This window comes from Nerophis lumbriciformis, linkage group LG23, assembly GCF_033978685.3.
Source record: "Nerophis lumbriciformis linkage group LG23, RoL_Nlum_v2.1, whole genome shotgun sequence".
NCBI classification, from domain to species: Eukaryota; Metazoa; Chordata; class Actinopteri; order Syngnathiformes; family Syngnathidae; genus Nerophis; species Nerophis lumbriciformis.
Window position 1 is genome coordinate 25481170 of NC_084570.2, and position 22383 is coordinate 25503552.

Consider the following 22383-nt stretch of genomic DNA (forward strand, 5'->3'; position numbering starts at 1 on the left):
GCCACGCCACATAAGCAACATGCTTTGACGAAGCTAGTAAAGAGAGACACAGACTCCGATGCCACTTTGGTGCATTTGCAAACAGCTAAAATTATGTACAAAGCAAACTATAACCTGCTACCCAAGAATGTACAACAATTATTTTCCACAAAAGAGGAGAAATATAACCTTGAGGAAAATCTAATTTAAAACATTAGTACGCATGTACAACACTTAAAACCTTCAGTATATCAGTATGTATAATTAAATTAGGAATGGATTAACCAAAGAAATCAAACAAAGCACCAATATGATTCAGTTTAAGAAAATGTTCAAACTACAAGTCTTCACAAAGTACACAGAACAAGAATTACGATGAACATCTTGAACCCTTTTTTTTTTATTGAGACAAATATTATTTATGTATTTAATATTTGTTTGCTTACTATGGTATATTATTTATTTGTTCACTGTTCTGTTACAGAGAACAAGAAAATTGGATAAAATTGCTATGGTATGAAAAGGGGTAGGATTAAATAAGCTCTGCTTCTTCCTACTGCTTTTCGGACGTGCTGTAATGAAACAACTGGAATTGTGAGATGCACTACATTGTATCGTTTGCATGTTCGAAATAAACTGAAACTGAACTGAACTGAACTGAACTTCACCTCCACCTAAGGATTTTAACGGAGGCAATGCTAGCCAGGACAAGATTGATAGAGCCATTGCAGCGTATGTGCTAGAAGACATGCAGGCTATTTCTACAGTGGAGTCACCCGTTTTCTGGCAGCTAAATAGCATGATACCGGCGTCAAACAACAAATGGCACAGAAAACATGTTCCAAGTACCTGGACAGTGAGTACATAAACATAGAAAGCGAGCTAAAGAAAACACTCCAAACTCTGCCTCTGCTCATCATTGAAGGTACACACTGTCAATTATCTTATATACTATTTCATTCTAGACTTCTAGAGTGTTTGATTATCACATCACTCTAAATGTATAGACTATAAAGTTCACAAACATAAAGAGGGATGCTAGTGGGCCAGGCCAATCTTTCATTTTCTCTAAACTAAAACTGGGGAAATGTGTAGAGTCTTCTGGGCTTCACTACAGTGTTGATCTCCTGAATACATGATTTTATTTCACAATTCCTTGAGAGAGAAAAAATGCCTGATTAGGCTTTGTGTATGTCATGTGTGCCTTCCTTGGGTGAAGCCAGCTTTACAGCTATGTTGTTATTATGCGGTTTGTTACTTATGTATGTTATGTTGCAGCTATTTCAAATAGTTTTGTCAATTTGTTGTGGCCTGAAATAAATTGGCCCTTTGAAACATATCTTTGTCTTTGTGTGTTGTATGTAGAGCACATTGCTTAGCAGAGTTCAGTGATGCAAATGCATGTCAAGTTGATCAACACATTGTATTATTCTCCAGTGCAATAACAGTACTGAAACGAGGGCATTAATGGGAGCCTTAAAAAAAAGGAGAAAAAAATAAGTAACTAAATAGTTACTTTTCACAGTAACGCATTACTTTTTGGTGTAAGTAACTGAGTTAGTAACTGAGTTACTTTTGAAATAAAGTAACTAGTAACTGTAACTAGTTACTGGTTTTCAGTAACTAACCCAACACTGTATATATATATATATATATATATATATATATATATATATATATATATATATATATATATATATATATATATGTGTGTATATATATATATATATATATATATATATATATATATATATATATATATATATATATATATATATATATACTTGCAGTGTGTATATTATACATTTTACACATTGGTTATGAAGATTTCCATTACTACAATATATTTATACTTGCAGTGTGTCTATAAAACATATTACATATTGTTATGAAGGTGTCTGTTACTAAATTATATATATACTATATATATATATATACACCTACAATACATCTCATCGGCGTGTGTTGTGAACGACATCATCGATGTAAGATCAATGTACAAACACGACGTTGCACACGTCAAGCTAAAAACAACAGCACAGCACAGCACCCCCCCTCCCCCTGCCCCCCCTTCACAATAATAGCACTCAAAATTGTCAAAAGATGTATTGCACCAATAGCTGTAAGGATGTTTGCATTTAACTAATGAAAATTTTATAACATTTTATTTGACACAAGAAGCACACACTTTATGGTGGTAAAAGGTAAAAAAATGAATTTAAAACAGAAAACCAGAATTGAATTGTTTTTTATATTGTTATTGTTAGTTCAATGTATTGGTGTTACTAGGGCTGGGCTATATGGACCAAAACTGATTTCCCGGTATTTTTAGATTGTGTCGCGGTATACAATATATATATCCATCCATCCATCCATTTTCTACCGCTTATTCCCTTTGGGGTCGCGGGGGGCGCTGGAGGCTATCTCAGCTACAATCGGGCGGAAGGCGGGGTACACCCTGGACAAGTCGCCACCTCATCGCAGGGCCAACACAGATAGACATATATATATATATATATATTGGTATTTTAAACAAAACGTGTTAATTTTAAACTCAACACCACATTACTGTTACTACCAGTGTTCTGGAAATTACTTTTAAAAACTAATTGATTATAGTTACTCGTTACTTAACCAAAAAAAGTCCTTTTATTACTGATAGAATAACTCTTTAATAAATGTAATTAAATTACGAGGGAAAGTAATTCACCGTTACTTATAAAAAAACTTTAAATATGTCATATGCAGTTGAGATAAGTTTGTAAGAGCAGCGGGGGTTTCAGCCAAACTGTTGTTGTTAGCTTTAGCAGTTAGCAGCGCAGTTTGTCCGCTTTGCTGGCTGTTCTATTGAATCTTTTCACCAACTTGTCTTACCTCTGGTTAATAAAGAGGAGCCGCTGCCTGCCAGATCAACGGTGCGTGCACGTCTGCTGTGCGCGAAGGCGAATGTGGCGGGGGTCAGTGTCATCAATGCGTGGTGGACCCTATCTGTGTGCCGGATCTTATCTTACCCCGGCAGCGGAATACCGCTAACGGCCGTAACAAAGATACCGGTATGGCGCTATTGTCTCAAATATATATCTCTTCGTAACTATAATACCAGTATACCGCCCAGCACTAGCTGTTACTATTACTAATCTTATTTGTTTGTTACTAATGTATATCTGTTGTTCTTTAAATTGTATTCATTATTAAATTATTATTAAATTGTACTTATTAATCGTGATTTCAATATCAATCAAAATTGATTAGTATTTTTGCCATAATCGTCTGGTTCTGGTTGGTACCTAAAAAAAGTATCAAATTTGGTACCCACCCCTCACAATAGTCTGTTTCCGACTGTAGGGACATTTTGGAGTTCCTATAGCCTTTTTAGTCCCAACTACAGACTACGGCCCTCAGATCCTAGAACCATTTTAGCTCCTACTCTGAGGCAGGGCCTAAACTAAGTCCCATAGGAACTAAAATACTTAGGTGTTTGGTGATTAGTTGAACTGACGAGCTACGCCCCTTGCCGGATATGCGCTTCTCCTAGCCACAACAGAGACCCGCCATTTTTAAAAATTCCCAGACGGACGGCGAGGAGTGTTGTGCAATGAGTTGCAGCAACATCTGAAATACAGGGAGAATACGTTTGTTACACAATGCATAACGTCTAGAATATCCATACATTGGAATCTGCTCAATACTAACTGTCAAATACCGCCTGGAATGTTGACTTCTAGGATACATAGGCCTATACAATCAGCAGATACGCTAATTAATCATAACAAGTGACTTACTTGTCGCCTTCTTCGTCTGGGGAACATTGCTATCCTTTCGTCTTCATGAAACGAAGAAATAGCGCTGGATTCTTCGTGCCCTTACTCCCTCAATGTGCTCTTCCATTAAAGTTATTAGATGCCGAATTTAGCAGACGATCATGAACACAGTAGCTTCCGAGGTCTCCATTCTTGCTGGGGTTGTTTCTTTGTTCACTTTTTAGAACTGCGTCCGGAGAACTAGTACATGCGAATTCGGCTAATGAGCGTATGTTTCCATCGCATTTGTATCTTCATCCTTGTTTTCTGCAGATTCACATCCACATAAACAAGCCCCACCCCCACACACACAGCTTGAGTCACACGTACAGTACGTGCACGCAAGAGGTCACGACAATTATTTAACGTTGCAGTAAGAGTAACTCACCACCCACTACGGCATCATAGAAACACGCCTTAAGTGTGTGACCTCCGCGTCCGTCCATACATCATCTTCTTCTGGGTGCGCGTTGCAAGAGAACATCCCGTGTGTAGATCTACAGTCTGTGTCCGAATGAGCGTGAATTCTGCAAAGTACTGTCAAGTATCACTAAGGTACAACAGTGTTACATAATTCGCTGATAATCCAGTTACGGCGAAATACATTTTAGAATCATAAATGGGAGTCACCTATAAGCAGAGGTGGGACCAAGTCATTGCTTTGCAAGTCACAAGTAAGTCTCAAGTCTTTACCCTCAAGTCTCGAGTCAAGTCCCGAGTCAAGACAGGGCAAGTCCGAGTCAAGTCCAAAGTCAAGACTGGAAAGTCTCAAGTCAAGTCCCAAGTCCTGCATTTTGAGTTTCGAGTCCTTTCAAGTCATTTAACCACAGACTAATATATTTACACAGATTGTGTATGCTTTTAAAACGCTGTATTTATTTATGAAAACAAGTGCATTTGAAATTGCAGGGAAAAAGATAGTGCTGACATTGCACTTCAAAATAGCACTATTAACCAGTCATTTTAAACATGTAACTCATTCCTTTACAGAATAAACACATTTGAAAAAAAACAAGTGCAACTGTACTTATTTGCACAAAAGTGTTAACATTGTATTTCCATGGCATATTGCATTGTAACTAGTTCCACAGCAGTTTCTATCCTGTTCATACCTTATCTCATTGATCTCATCTCATACTGTATGTGTGTTTATGTGTGCGTACACATGAAAAACATAACAAATATATGAACATAACAATGAACAGAGTTGTACTTTTTAGATGTCAGGACCCTATGCAATATGTACACATATTCTTAATATAGTATACATTTTAACTGACCTTTATTTGACTATGTTTGTCTTTTTGTAGGTGGCTAAAATACGCGGTGCTGCTGACTGCCGTCTAACGTTACGTTACTGTGTGTGATACATTGACTAACATAATGTTACTGTGTGTGATACATTGACTAACGTAATGTTACTGTGTGTGATACATTGACTAACGTAATGTTACTGTGTGTGATACATTGACTAACGTTACGTTACTGTGTGTGATACGTTGACTAACGTAATGTTACTGTGTGTGATACATTGACTAACGTAATGTTACTGTGTGTGATACATTGACTAACGTAATGTTACTGTGTGTGATACATTGACTAACGTTACGTTACTGTGTGTGATACATTGACTAACGTAACGTTATGTATAGGTACCTCATGAAACCCTGCTTAAAAAAAAATCACTTGACAAAAAGTATGAATAAGGTAGCAAACTGCAGTGGACGCAACAGATTGCCGTGTTTGCAATGACGTTATAACCATAGACATCTTATAAGTAGACGCAGCATTGGTTGCTGTGACGTGAGCAATTTGGCCGCCATCTTGAAGTGCTGATGAGGAGCCGGCGAGCAGCCTAAACTGACAGTTGAAAGGTAGAAAACAAAGATGCCGGGCTGGTGTTCAGCGTTTTCCTGCTCAAATGAGCGGACTGTTGAAAATAGGAATCGGGGGATTACTTTTCACAAGTAAGATTTAACATTAACGTACTATTGGTTGTATTTTATGAAAATAATATTACCACAGAGTTGAGAAGGAGCAAAGATCTTCAATATTTGTATGTGAAAATCACAAAGAAATCTTCTGGGGGAGGATGACGCCCCTACAGGGGTTTGGTTTACAAACTTTCAGCCCCACCTAAAACAAAATTCACCAGCCACTACTGATTATGATGCATTCTCATTTTAGGCAAAGTATAAGACAATACTTTCTTAACAGTATAATTGTAACCAGGAATCAGTCTTCAAGTAACAATATTCAAATACTAACATTGTTGGGTTAAACAGAATTTGGTTTTATTCTGAATCCAGTGAAACAGATTGGTGGTTTTAGCTGATATGAAGACTTTCAGGTGTTTATATATGTTTAAGTATTTGGCAGACGCTTTTATCCAAAGCGACTTACATAAAATAATACATATAAAACAATCACTGCAAACATTATCATTTAAGGGAAGAATGTAATAGAAAATATCAATACAAAGTGTCAAGACAGAATAAACTCTCTGCTGCTGCAGCAACAGAGATACAGTCTATAGGTCCCTAAGATATATAGATATCTAATGTATTCATACATTGTTTATGTAGGATACACGCATATGTATATATAACCTAATCATATTGTTTCTTCAACTTAAAAATAGCTTACCATTTTTTTCCCCCTTCTCTGGGATTATATTCCCAGTTTTGATCTCGGACGTCTGGTCACTTAAGCGTATAAGAATATTATATTACTGTTAAGCAAACTATGAATAATAAAACACGCCAAAACATGTGTCTGTTATCATAGCTACACGTATGACAAAAAAGGGGGTGAAAATCAGTGGTATTCAGTGAGGTAAAATGAATTAAATGCGCTGACAGTTCATTGCTCCTGCCAAATGAATTGCACTGAGTGGAGCGGATCACCACTCCAAGATGGCGGCCACGCGCCTCGTCTGCGCCAGTAGGCAGTAGCGCTCTATGCTGCGTCTACTTATAAGATGTCTATGGTTATAACGTTAGCAGTGAGTTTGCAGCCTCACTGATTTAACTACACAGCAAATAAAAGTCACGTTACTTAGCCAATAAACGTTATCTTACATTCAAAACTTACCCTTCTTTGTGCAACTTCAAATGTCGAACGAAGTTGGAAGTTGTTGCGTCTCCGTAATATTCGAACTGCGTGATTTGCATACGGCAATTCGTTTTTTGTTGACCAAGTCGTAGTTTTTATACCCGAACGAAACCAACTTTAACATAATTGTTTATCACTGGCACGTTGTTGGACAACTCTTGTTCATTGGTTGTCCTGCAATTTGATTGGATGAATGCTGTGTGATGAAAACAACGTAAATCTAATTTGATTGGCTGTTGTACTGACAGCACACCAGCTGACAGGAATAACACGCTGATAGACAGACGAAGAAAATGAAAAATACGGAGCGCTTCCAAATAACTTTTTAAGCTTTGGATTTTGGGGAAAGTGGCAAGTCATGTCAAGTCATGTCAAGTCAAAAGGCTCAAGTCCAAGTGAAGTCACAAGTCATTGATGTTAAAGTCTAAGTCGAGTTGCAAGTCTCTTTACATTTTGTCAAGTCGAGTCTAAAGTCATCAAATTCATGACTCGAGTCTGACTCGAGTCCAAGTCATGTGACTCGAGTCCACACCTCTGCCTATAAGACTGCAGAAATGAATGTTCTCTCATAGTCCAGAAATCTCATAATGTCAATGCATGCCTCTTCAAACAGAAGCAACCATCCCTTGGTATCTTTTTTTTTTTTTGATCTCCTCCTCTGCTTGAAGTGGCTGAGCAGAGCAGTTGGAGTCAGAGAGGCAACAGAAGACTGCCACTGGCATCTGTCTAATTATTGGGGTTGGTGCAAGAGTTTTATAAATAAGTTGGCGTCTGCTTAACTGGGGCTTCCTGTGTAGGAGGAACACTGTTATTCTCCTCCATCTTCTGATCTTATCTCCTCCCTATTGGAGCTCTCATTGCGACACGTTGTTTTTCTTCACTCTGGTACGGAGTTCCGATTACATTGTTACTTTCTTCACTCCCCAATATTCTCTTGTGTCAAGACAAAAACACAAGTAAATCTTGCCTCGACTTTGCATCGGTTATGATGACAGCAATTTTGTAATACATGTAATATTTCCATGAGCCGACTGAAGTTTGTTTCGTTACATCTCCAGTTAAGTCCGAGACTGTGCTTTTCGAAAACGAGATTCATAGCATTGCAGCACTGAGATGACCAAGCTATGAATAAACAAAAAAATAGTACTATCGCCATATATTGATGTGAGCAAGTATTTTGACATGACTATAAATGGGACTACAGTCGAAACCAAATGGTTTTAGGCCTGATCGTGGTAAACAGATTTTCGCAAAGTATCCATCCGTTCATTCATCTTCTTCCGCTTATCCGAGGTCAGATCGCGAGGGCAGCAGCCTAAGCAGAGAAACCCAGACATCCCTCTCCCCAGCTACTTCGTCCAGCTCTTCCCGGGGAGATCTTGAGGCGTTCCCAGCTGATCTGGGAACGCTTCCTACCGATTGGACCTGCCCATAACATCTCCCCAGAGAGGCGTCCGGGTGACATCCTCACCAGATACCCGAACCACCACATCTGGCGTCCCTCTCGACTTGGAGAAGCAATGTCTTTACTCTGAGCTCCTCCCTAACGACAGAGCTTCTCACTCGATCTCTAAGGGAAATCCCCATCACGCGACGGAGGAAATTTATTTCGGCCGCTTGTACCCGTGATCTTGTCCTTTCGGTCAAAATCCAAAACTCAAGACCATAGGTGAGGATAGGGACGTAGATCGACCGAGACGTAAATTGAGATCTGTGCTTTCCGGCTCAGCTCCTTTTTCACCATGATGCACCGATGCAGGGTCCACATCACAGGATGTAGTCCTCAACCCAAAGATGGCACTCTACCCTTTTCTGCGCTGATTCTAATCCGAGTTGCTTCACACTTGACTGCTAACTGTTCCGGTGAGAAGCTGAAGATCCTGGCAAGATGAGGCCAGCAGGATCACATCATCTGCAAAAAGAAGAGACCTAAACCTGCAGCCACCAAACCGAATCCCCTCAACGACCAGATTGCACCTACAACTAGAAAGTCTGCATAGATTGATGTGAACAAGTATTTTGGCATGACTATAAATGGGACTACAGTTGAACCCAATTGGTTTTAGGCCTCACCGTAGTAAACAACATTTTCGCAAAGTGTGATTGTAATAATAAATCAAATCTATTCATAGTTAGATCAGATTAAGACAGTTTACCACCTTCTAAAAAGTTGTTTTAACAAACTCAAAGGCCTCTCAAACATGAAATACCACCCATATACCTTTACACTTCCGTCCATCCATCCATTTTCTACCGACACTTGTTTCACAAAATTAATAGCCTTGTGTGTTCCACTGTATATTACAGTACTCACCCGTAGCCAGGGGGATCTTCCAAGCGTCGTTGCTACCGTATGGCTGTCGCCAGGCCACTACAACACAGCCTCAATGTGGAAGTAATTCATCACATCTTGAGTAATTCCTCTAAGTCAGAACTGGGCTTCCATGAGCCAAAATCACAGGCGTAAGTTGTTGTGCTAAAAGTTGGTCAAGCTGAGAGTTGAAGCTACAAACATCTGCCGTGTTGTTAGCATTCCGTGTTGTCAGGATTGCACATCTCTCACAGTTAAGGCTTACCGATGTCATGCGGACCCCTATGGTGTCGACGATGAAGTGAATCATCTCCACTTAGCATCGCTCGACTGCTCATAACTGTTAGCATTCCTGTTAATAAGTGATGCTTCAAGTCACATCGAGTCCTGTACACCCTGTCACTGTCTTTTGATTTCTCTCATGCCAAAAACCCACCATTGTGGAGAAGTGTTATTGATGAGGAAGGTGTTCCGCCAGAAGTTGGTCAACTTGATTGTCTCGGTGAAGATACAGTAGCATGTTGTTGTTGGCAGAGTTCACCCTTAACCCTGGCTGGTTCGGGGCTCTCTCCAGCGGCTGCAGCTTGTGCTAAATGCTGCAGCCAGTCTCTTAGCAAAAACTAAGCAACGAGCACAATAACTTTAGAGTCCAGTTTCAGGTTTTACCCACCCTATATGACAAAGGTACTACAACCTCTCCCCAGAGGACATTGAGGTGTTCAGACCAGTTCCTCCAGGCTGTGCCTAAAACCAGGCTCAAAACCAAAGGAGATTCAGCTTTTCAGTAGCAGGGCCTAAACTTTGGAATAGGCTTTCTTTTTCTATTAGATATTCGCAGTCCCTGAGCCAGTCTACATCTAGGCTAAAACATTTTTACTCCCTGGCCTTCAAGTCCAGTTGGGCTGGACACCTTGGTCGACGACCATTTCTTATTTATGTACATTTTATTTGATTTATTTGTTATATTTATTTATTTTCTTTCAAACGTACATTCACAATCATACACCAGTGTGAGCAGCACCAGGAACAAGGTGGGTCAAGTGTCTTGCCCAAGGACACAACGGCAGTGACTGGAATGGCACAACCTGGATTCACACTAGGAACCGTAAGGTTTCTGAACGGACGCTCTACCATCTGAGCCACACCTTTTCTAGAATAATCTTGGATGGTACTCAGTCGGGGACGTCTGGAAGTTCCGCTCACTTAATGGGTTATTCTTTGCACTCAAATCCTGTGGAACTTGGTTATATAGTTTTTACTTAATCCTAAGAGCGCTAAAGGACGCAAGAGTAATAAGTTAGTTGGGTATTTATGGGTGTGAACAAATTGAGATTGAGAGGAGGACAGCTCCCTTAAGTTCTAGTCATGCTTCAGAGATTCTGAGATCCACACATAGATTCCAACTCTGAGAGTGCAAAGTTTAAGTTGATATTGCAAGATGGATTGCTGCATGGCCATGAACAACTTTATAGATGAAGAAAAGGATCTGAGATGTTTTCATTTTACGGGGTACAAGAGCAGTAGACACAGTGAAATGCGATCCCTCGTTGTAGTTCTGCTCAGCACTTGGGATGCTGCATTGAGCACCAGCTGGAGAGCATTGAGCGACTTCAGCAGCAGCTTGGCGACTCACATCACAGTCCTGCAAGCTCAAAGGATCATAAACTTGCGTCATGTTAATTTGTTTGCAGAAAAGTGGAATTGTAGGCTATGGACCTCCTGTTGCACCAGTTTTTACTTCCTCCTCTTTCATCACACTAATTTTCTTTGTGATGGCTACAGTGCTCTGCATACCACACTGGTTGGAATGGAAATATTTGAATATAATTTAGTGGTGTCTTGGAATAGTCAACTATTTGATTTGGAGGAGTCTGAAACCACATGGTAACAATGTTCTGGTTGGCCTGGAACGGGCTCCACAGCGGTAAAGTCTGATAACACCGCCCGATCGTTGTTGCGGTGTAGACAAGCAAACTGCTACTTTTTGATAACGATGACTTCGCGTTACGTGACCGCAGCATCTGCTAACAACAACAATGGTGGACAACAGAGCGCTATTGCAACTAAACCTCGTCATCTTCTATCAACTCAAAATCCAGGGCTTTACAATAGTCTACTTGATTATTGTATATTAGTGCCGTTTAAAATTATAACTTTCGTGTACAGCTTTTGTTGAAAACGTGCTGTAAAACAAATAATCTCTTGACTTCATTTTACTGGACGATATTTACTTATTCAAAATGTGTATGTTAGTATCAAACAACAAAACCCTCAAATGTAATCTAAACAGGCACATTTCCAACAACCTCCTTTTTGCCTCCATGGAGCCTTTCTCTTCCATCTGACCCCTCTGTGCCTGTCCTGTTTTGTCTGTGTGAACAATGTCAGCAATTTTGTGAATGCATCATCACCTCATGACAAACTTTAAGAAAGACGGAGTTTCAGTGGATGAATCCTCGTATCCTTGCTAAACTATCAAAATCCAGTGGCGGTGGTTTCTGGCGATCCACCCCCAGACCCCTCAGAGTTGGAAAAACATTAGGACCACATGCTCATGGCCACTGCAACGCTCAGAATTAACGGTATGCCTGTTTTTGTTCCAGTGTTCAATCGATTTCGGCAACCCATCGATTTTGGCAATCGATCGCTACTGAGCATGCGCTATTTTCAGTGTTGGGTTAGTTACTGAAAACCAGTAACTAGTTACAGTTACTAGTTACTTTATTTCAAAAGTAAATCAGTTACTAACTCAGTTACTTACACCAAAAAGTAATGTGTTACTGTGAAAAGTAACTATTTAGTTACTTTTTTTTTTTTTTTAAAGCTCCCATTAATGCCCTTTTAGCCTTAATTTCAGTACTGTTATTGCACTGGAGAATAATACAATCTGTTGATCAACTTGACATGCATTTGCATCACTGAACTCTGCTAAGCAATGTGGTCTACATACAACACACAAAGACAAAGACATGTTTCAATGGGCCAATTTATTTCAGGCCATAACAAATTGACAAAACTATTTTAAATAGCTGCAACATAACATAGATAAGCATACTTGCCAACCCTCCCGGATTTTCCGGGAGACTCCCGAAATTCAGCGCCTCTCCCGAAAACCTCCCGGGACAAATTTTCTCCCGAAAATCTCCCGAAATTCAGGCGGACTCAGGTCCGTGAGGACCTGAGTCCGCTAACCCACAAAAACAGCATACCTGCCCAATAACGTTATAACTGTAGAATGATGGAGGGCGAGTTCTTGGTTTCTTATGTGGGTTTATTGTTAGGCAGTTTCATTAACGCCCTCCCAGCGCGGCAACAACACACAACAACAGCAGTCACGTTTTTGTATACCGTAAAGCAGTTCGTCTGCCGTAAACAGCAATGTTGTGACACTCTTAAACAGGACAATACTGCCATCTAGTGCATTTAATGAAAGCACTTTTGTGCGTGCCACACAGACTGCATCATCAGAGGTGTTCAGCATGGTTCGAAAAATAGTGACAGAGAATAGAACAAGGATGGACAATTCAACCCTTAACTCAACAATGAGTAGATGAGTGTTATGTGTGTGTATATTTGTAAATAAATGAACACTGAAATTCAAGTATTTATTTTATATATATATATATATATATATATATATATATATATATATAATAAAATAAATATATATATATATAATAAAATACATATATATACGTATATATATATATATATAGTTAGAATTCACTGAACGTCAAGTATTTCCGCCCTCCCCACACCCAGACACACACAGAGCGTGCCTCCGCTGGTGACACAAGAGATTCAGAAGCACGACACTGCAGCGCTACAATAAAACACTCAGATCTTCTGTTTCTAGCCGATACTACATAAAAAATAACATGAAATAACGCAGTAACGCATCATGTAGTAACGGTAACTGAGTTACTGAATATAAAAAAATAACGCGTTAGATTACTAGTTACCGCCGAAACTAACGGCGTTACAGTACTTTGTAACGCGTTAGTCCCAACACTGGCTATTTTCCTTGAACAAAATACCCATCAAAAACAGAAGCTCCCTTGTGTAGACTCTAGGGCTGCAACTAACAATTATTTTGATCGTCGATTAGTCAACGATTAGTTGACTAGTCGTATAATAAAGCGTACACATATTTAATGTCTCTAATTTTTCCATAGACTTCCAAATGCAGCTTAAGTTATTTCAAGCATGTGCTTACTAACAACAAATATGTCTAATTCATTTATAAATAATTATTTATACTGTAACTGTGCTGTTACAAAAATTTTTATGATTCTTAAAATATTTCCATTTAAAAGAAAGGAAAGGCAAAGTGCTAAAAAAAACAAAGAGGAAATATTCTCACATATTACATGTTATCACTGGCAATGTTGATGGCGAGTGACCCACTTCCGCCCTAACTAACATGAGTGATGACGTCACGACAATTGTCGACAAATATAATTGTCGGCAACAAATGTTATTGTCGACATTTGTCGACAATATTGACTAATCGTTGCAGCCCTGGTAGACTCCTTGTGTAGACATTTTAAATTGTATTGCATTCATTGTATCTTCTACATATACATTTTTGTTTTAATCACCGTTTAAACAGGAATATTAATTTCGTAGACAATTACAGCGTGAGGTAGTTCACAATGTATATTAATGGACAGAAAGAGGTACGTGACAAACAATTTTAAACGTAAAATGTATTTAAAAACGGTACCATTGCAAAGACCTAAGAAACAGCTTTCCGATGATTTGTGAACCATTGTGATAGGCCAAAAATTAGGGAAGGTATGTCATTTTGAAGTTTAAAATTCATTGCTTTTTTGTCCTGGATTATCCATTAAGACAATAGAGAAATGTGTGACCTGCATTTTGCAAAGTGAACTTCAAAACAACATAGCTCCCTTATAATTTGTCATAAATGCATGAAATGAAAAGCAAATGTACTAGTTAAGTAACCTAAAGAAAATAATTGAATGGAAAATACAAAACATGTGCTTGTTTAATTTTGTAATTATTTAAATTACATTTACCAGATCAATAGCTCTTAACGTCCATCCATCCATCCATTTTCTACCACTTAATCAATTCAGGGTCGCGGGGGGCGCTGGAGCCTATCTCAGCTACAATCGGGCGGAAGGCGGGGTACACCCTGGACAAGTCGCCACCTCATCACAGGGCTAACGTCCATATTTCCTGGAATTTTCAAATGGGGTTTTCAACAAAGGCAATCTAAAAATAATCTATTTACATAAAATAAACCACCATGAAATGCCATTTAGAGCAAATAACTGCACATTATACCATGAGATTATCTGACCATAGTGTTTTGGCAGCAAGCGTCATGGCTGCCGCCTCGAAAGGACGTTCAAAAACCATGATGGAATTTACAGACTGACTTCATATTTCAGGATTTTAAAGACAGACATACGTACAAACGCTAGTATGTATAAGTAAAGTGATAGTAACTTAGAATTAGACGTGAAATTTTACATGTGGATTTTTTTTCGTCATCTTCATACAGACAGACCCGAAAGTTTTGATGTCGATGCACTTCCGGAAAATGTGAACTACATCATCAACTTATATGCTTGTAAATTGGTCCAAAAATAACCCTACACCTAGAAAACAACACACATCACAAATCACCTCACCAGGAGTTCTCGGCTGGTGACACAGTAATTCCTTTTCGACTTTGTGAGTTCTTGGCTGAAGTATGCCACCACCCTCTCCCCTTTCTGCCACGGCTGTGCAAGTACGCCCCCCACCCCCACTCTGCTGGCATCAGTGTCCAGTAAGAAGGGCAGGGCGAGGTCAGGTGGGGCGAGTACCGGGGCCTCACACAGGGCCTGTTTCAGTCCCCAGAATGCCTCCTGGCACCATTCGGACCACACAAAGTCTTTGCTTTTTTCCAGCAATCGATATAGGGGCGCGGCGATTGTAGCAAAACCCCGCACGTGCCTCCGATAGTAAGAGGCAAGCCCGATGAAGCTCTACAGCTGTCCTTGGTCCCGAGGGGCGGGCTAGTCTCTCACAGCCCGCACCTTCTCGCCCATGGCGCCGATGCCATCTGCCCCCAGCTCATGTCCCAAGAAGGTTACTTCCCGCCGCATGAAACTGCATTGGTCAGGGTACAGTTTAAAGCCGGCTGCTCGAATCCTCTCCAGGATTCTCCTGTAATCCACACAGAATCGCCAATCCCCAGCCTTCTTCTCTGCCAAGTGCGTTCTTCCCACTTCACTCTCATGCATTGCAAAGCTGCCCTGGAAATCTATCAGCAGCTGTTTCAGCTGCTGCTGTTGCTGTTTCTCCAAGTCCCCGTACTCTTCTCTCCACACCCTTCCCCCTATGACGGGGGGTGCCGGCTGCGGGTGGGGGGCCGTGGGTAGGGATGCCCAGGGCTGGCATCCCTGGGTAATACACAGCTCTGTCTCCCCCCTCATTGGCTGAAGGGAGACAGGGTGATGGCAGGGGTAGTAACTAGGTATGGTGTGAGGCAACAAGAATGCAGAGGCATGCGGGGAAACAGATAGAGGCCCGGAAACTAGGGTACCCATGGCAACTGTAGGGCCCCTGGGGAAGTTAAGTGTAGCCCTCCCCATGTCTAGCAGGCACCCAGTGACTTGGAGGAAGTCCAGCCCTAAGATGCAGAAGTCTTGCACGTCTGCCACCCAAACTAGATGGCGAACTCGCTTTCCCCCCACGCACAACCGCAGGAACCCCTTCCCCACCATAGGAGCTAACTGGCCCGTTACTGTGCATAGCTGTACTGCTGTGGGCTCAAGTGGTGTACTGCTGGGCAGAACGTCCGGTCTTACCAGCGTTACCGATGACCCTGTGTCCACCAGGCCCACGGTAGGCACCCCCTGGACAGAGACAGCAATGTGACAGGAGCCCCCTCCTTTGGGACCCCCCCGTGTCCACTGCTGTCATCTACTTCTGGGGGGATGGAGTCCCTCCCCCTTGGCTGTGCCACTGGGCTCCTCCGGGTGCCCGAAAGCGAGAAGAAGGTGTAGAAGGCGAGTCGTCGTCTGCTTCTGGGGGGTATGGAGCCCCTCCCCCCTGGCTGTGCTGACGGGCTACCTCCCCTGCTTGATGAGCCTAGGCTGGCGTTTCCCAGCTCACGATTAGTGGCAGGGCACTCCCTGCGAAAGTGTCCAGGTTGGCCACGTCCCCAGCAGACCTGCATGGGGTTGACTTTGCAGAGACACCGACCTCAGTAGTTTGGCAATTTCTGTCGCCCAAGCCGCAGCCCCGTCGCTAGACGGGTGTGACGATGCCGCCCTCACTGGATAGGGTTTCATTTCCAGTTCCCCGGCTGCAGCTGCACTCCCCAGCATCTCCCTCTCAATGGCAGCTTCCAGTGCCTCCGCAGGGACCTCGGGTGCTGAAGCTGCACTTGCACGCGCAGGTCAGGAGGAGTAATGGCTCCAACAAACAGGTCAGTTGCGAGCTCATTCCGTGCATCAGCAGGCAGATGACCATATGCACGGCGCACCTGGCCCTCAATGTCATTAGCGAGCCCCCGAAGTGGCTCGCCAGGCTTCCTGCACCTCCCTCTCAGTTCAGTTTTTAAAAGCGCTGGCTGAGACCATCTCCCAAACCTCCTCCTGAGCGCCCCCACCAGGGCTGCGTAGCACCGCTGCTGTTCAGGATCCAGCAGCAGGAGGCACGAAAGAGCCTCTCCCTCCAGACACAAAGCCAATTGCAATGCTTTGTCCCTTGCTTCCCACCTTCTAGCGTCCGCCAACAGTTCAAATTGAGCGTGGAACGCCTCCCAATCTGATCCACCGGCAAATTTTGGCGTCTTCACTGAGGCAGCAGACGGTGGGGGGGGGGGACGCGCCGTGCAGGGAAGCTGTGGGCGGCGGCGGCAGCGGCGACATCTTTACGTCCTCACGGGCCTACGCCGCTCGTGTGCGAGCATATATATATACATATATATATATATATATATATATATATATATATATATATATATACATATATATGTATATATATATATACATATATATATATATATATATATACATATATATATATATATATATATATATATATATATATATATACAGTATATGTATATATACATATATATGCAGTGTTGGGTTAGTTACTGAAAACCAGTAACTAGTTACAGTTACTAGTTACTTTATTTCAAAAGTAACTCAGTTACTAACTCAGTTACTTAAACCAAAAAGTAATGCGTTATTGTGAAAAGTAACTATTTAGTTACTTATATATATATATATTTTTTATTTTTTTTTTAAGGCCCCATTTAATGCCCTTTTAGCCTTCATTTTAGTACTGTTATTGCACTGGAGAATAATACAATCTGTTGATCAACTTGACATGCATTTGCATCACTGAACTCTGCTAAGCAATGTGCTCTACATACAACACACAAAGACAAAGATATGTTTTAAAGGGCCAATTTGTTTCAGACCAGAACAAATTGACAAAACTATTTTAAATAGCTGCAACTTAACATACATAAGTAACAAACAGCATAATAACAACATAGCTGTAAAACAAGAAAGGCACACATTACATACATAAAGCCTAACCAGGCGTTTTCTCAAGGAATTCTGAAATAAAATCATGTCTGAAGCCCAGAACACTCTACACATTTCCCCACTTAGTTTAGAGAAAAGGAAATATTAGCCTGGCCCACTAGTATCCCTCTTTAGGTTTGTGAACTTTATAGTCTAAACATTTAGAGTGATGTGATAATCAAACACTCTAAAAGTCTAAAATGAAAGAGTATATAAGAGAATTGACAGAGTGTGTGTACCTTCAGTGTGCAGTGCCTCATTAAAATCCAGCCGCTGTTGGAGGTGGAGGTGAAGTGTGTGTCTCTTTACTAGCTTCGTCGAAGCATGTTGTTTTTGTCGCTGTTTCAGCATATTTGAAACTTACATTCAACTAAAATGTTATTTTCTTTGTGGTCGATAAAAGAAACGTACTGAAAATATCTCCATTTTAAGAAACTCGGCTTCGGGGTTCGCCATGACGTCTTGATAGTAGACACAGACACGCCCCTCCCCCACACACACACTCACACGTACACACAGACAGCGCGCGGCGCGCCTCTTTTTTGTCGCCTCTTCAGCAGCGCTGCAACACTCAGATCTTCTCAGTTTCTAGCTGATACTACATAAAAAATAACGCAAAAATAACGCAGTAACGCATCATGTAGTAACGGTAACGGAGTTACTGAATATAAAAAATAACGCGTTAGATTACTAGTTACCGCCGATAGTAACGGCGTTACAGTAACGCGTTACTTTGTAACGTGTTAGTCCCAACACTGTATATATGTATGCATATATATATATATATATATATATATATATATATATATATATATATATACATATATATATATATATATGTACATATATATATATATATATATATATTTTTTGTATGTATGTATAGATATATATATATATTTATGTATATTTATGTATATCTATGTATATATATATATATATATATATATATATATATACACACAGTATATATATACCTGTATAGCCTATACACATACAATATATACAAGTATATAGCCTATATCTATATATGTGTACATATTGCATTAATAGAATGGATGTATAATTAATAATTAATATAATTGGATATCAAGAGTATGTGAAAGTTTGAAATATCAAGCAGCTAAAATGCACCAAACATGGATAAGTGTGGAGAGTGTTTTGCATATTTCCCATAATGCATTGTAATTTAGAATTTTCTATGGTGCATGGACATTTTTTTTTATAGTATCCACAAAGTTCAATGAGCAAGTTGTGTTACGTGTGACCATGTTTGTTGACATTTTGTGTTGGTTGGATATTTTTTTTCTCACTATGACCAGGAAAGGTTGTCTGCATTGGGTTATGCAATTAAATGCTGCACCTTGTTCCATTCAAAGTATAATTAAAGGTCATTGATTTGACTTACTGCATTGTCCATTTGATGGTAACAATATAGCAGCATCAAAGGCAATATTTTTAAAATAATGCCATCTCCCTGCGGGCAATTTTCCTTTTTTTACTCATGATGTTTCGTGGGCCAAATTGAAGATGTTGGCGGGCTGCATTTGGCCAGCGAGCTGTAGTTTGGACACCCCTGTTGTAGATCATCAATTGTCGATTATTTTACTATTTAAAAAGTCTTTGGTGTTCATTTTTGGGGGAAAGTCCATGCACTCAGGCAGTAAAATCCTTTAGTACCGCAGCCTCCGTGCATTGTTGAGCATTGCATTTGAAAACATTTGGGTTGCTGATGGTTTGCCTCTGAATTTAGGGAAGGACCATTGTTGACATGGGACTTGTGTATTGTGAGACACATGCAATGGGGACCACGTTTGAAACAGGGTGATAAAAGAATCACTTTGATGAGAATGCATTTCAGCAGATCTAGTTCTGAATGTACAGTATGAGCTCCTCCTGCTAGTTGGCTATTTCCGTTTGAAGTCTGGGTTGATGGATCTTTTGTTGTTCATTCCTCCTCCCTCAAGACTTCTATCCCAGCGTGAATCTGTATATGTGACTTCATGTTGACTGCCTGCAGGTGAATGTGCATTTTGCCAGAAGAGAAGCTTCTTCCAATGAGCGACTTCTAGCTTTGTTAACAAGACAGGGAGCCCCCGTCTATATTGACACAATATGAATTTGGTATGTGTGTGCATTCATGTGTGTCCTCTCAGATCTTTGTGTGCCAATCAAGGAACATGTGGATCGATCTGAACTGTGAAACTGACTTTCTTATGTAGTTATTCAGAAAATTAGCATCAGCAAATGCACCCCCGGAAACAATGTCTAAATTAACATATTGAAGGTTTTACAAAGTAGAAAGAGTGAATGTGATCAAAAAGTATAGACCAGGGGTGTCCAAATTACGGCCTGCGAGACGTCATGAGTTAAATAAAGAATCTTACCCACAGGGAGATTGCGGTCATTTTAACAGTCTAAAAATGTTGATGTCACTGTTCTGTCACCAATTAGCAGACATAGGTAGACATCCAGGGCAATTACCTTAAATAATGCTCTGCAAACAGGTGTGCGCAGCATTATTTATATGACCTAATGAAAACAACCTTCCCTAGTCATGGTGCAAAATATTATAATAAAAAAATACAACCAACACAAAATGTCAACAGACATGGTCACACGTAACACAACCTGCTCACAGAACTTTGTGGACATTATGTAAAACATCCACGCACCATGAACAATTCTAAATTACACCCATTTAAATCCTTTACAAAGCATGATGGGAAAAATGCAAAACACGCTCCACACATATCCATGTTTGTCACATTTTAGCTGCTTGATATGTCTGATTGATTACAAAACTTTAATGAGGTTGTCACGGAAGTAAACAAGATAGAAGTCGAATTTTCACATACTCTTGATATCCATTTACAAACCCTGTTTCCATATGAGTTGGGAAATTGTGTTAGATGTAAATATAAACAGAATACAATGATTTGCGAATCATTTTCAACCCATATTCAGTTGAATATGCTACAAAGGCAACATATTTGATGTTCAAACTGATAAACATTTTATAAACAAGTTTATGAGTTTGAACATCAAATATCTTGTCTTTGTAGTGCATTCAATTGAATATGGGTTGAAAAGGATTTGCAAATCATTGTATTCCGTTTATATTTACATCTAACACAATTTCCCAACTCATATAGAAACGGAGTTTGTATATTATTTATATATCCATTATATTAAAATAATATGTACACATACATATGTATAGGCTATATATATATATGTGTGTGTGTGTGTGTGTGTGTGTGTGTGTGTGTGTGTGTGTGTGTGTGTGTGTGTGTGTGTGTGTGTGTGTGTGTGTATATGTATATATATATATATACAAATATGTATACATATAAATATATATATGTATATACTATATATATATATATATATATATATATATATATATATATATATATATATATATATATATATATATATATATATATATATATATACTGTAGTTACTTTTCATGCAGTCAGCTTTCGCCGCTCGATCAAATTTTTAGCCCTTTTTAGCTCAAACCGACCATCAAGTCAAAAAGTTTGGACACCCCTGGTATAGACATATGCGCCTCACAATTAATCTTGTCAGCATTCACATCATATATCAATTTTTAAACACCAGCGAGCACATTCCATTCGCAACCACACATCCCGTGCCATAACACTGCCTCCACCACGTTTGACAGGTGATGTGGTATGCCTTGGATCACCAGCTCTTCCTTTTCTCTCCATACACTTTCAACTCCATTGTGGTGGCGTATAAAAGCTAACTCAAACACTTTATACTTCCAAAGCTAACTGTAGCGGAAGTGATGATTCTTATTCGCATTCCATGGGTTGCATTTATAAACCTGTCATCGTGTTACAGAAAAAATGCAAAATACACTTTGCCCCAAGGAGACAAGGAGACGTACGTAATCCCCTCAGCGATTATGTATTTGGTTTGATTAATTCCTAGTTCCATCATATTTGATCAGATTAGACACATGCATATTTTCTAACAGGTAATCTGACTATAAAAGCAAGCCTTAAATGTAAAGTGTGCTTTGGATGAACAAGACTCAGTCGGCTGGCGTGTCAAGGATAAGCAGAGTGAAAGAAGATGACCAGAAGATATCAACACTGCTAAAACGGTGGTCATGTTTTATATATTACAGCTCCAGTAACAACAGTGTTAATCCAAATGTTGTTTTATTGTATTTGCGCGCAATATTTATGACCAGGGAAATGTGTATCGCTCGACAGAATGCGAGTTTCAATTAAGTGATAAGGAAGACACTGCGAGAGAGATCAAACAGCCTATAGATGACAAAGATAGAGCGGAGTAAGTAAAGGACTTATCGTATTGGCCAAGTAGACCAGTGAAATGAAACATGCAAACAAAAATGGGTGAAAGATCATGAGGACATTTTGTTTCACCCACCCCGGCGGTACCTCCTTCAAGCTCGGGTCCTGGGAACTTGAGAGTTCTGCCCAGAATCTGAACTGTTCTTCTGAACAGAGATGTCACATGTTGTTCCAAGTATCTGCTGGAACCATAGCTTGGGGATTACGGCCCCCAGGATCCTAATCACTACTGGCACCACCTCTTCCATCTTCTCTAGCTCTT

General features: G+C 40.1%; 1 protein-coding gene across 3 annotated transcripts in view; it reads left to right on the plus strand.

Annotated features, from left to right (window-relative positions):
• LOC133622315 (copine-8-like) overlaps positions 1–22383 on the plus strand; it is a 417761-nt gene that overhangs the window by 54708 nt on the left and 340670 nt on the right. The gene's annotated exons all lie outside the window — the stretch shown is intronic.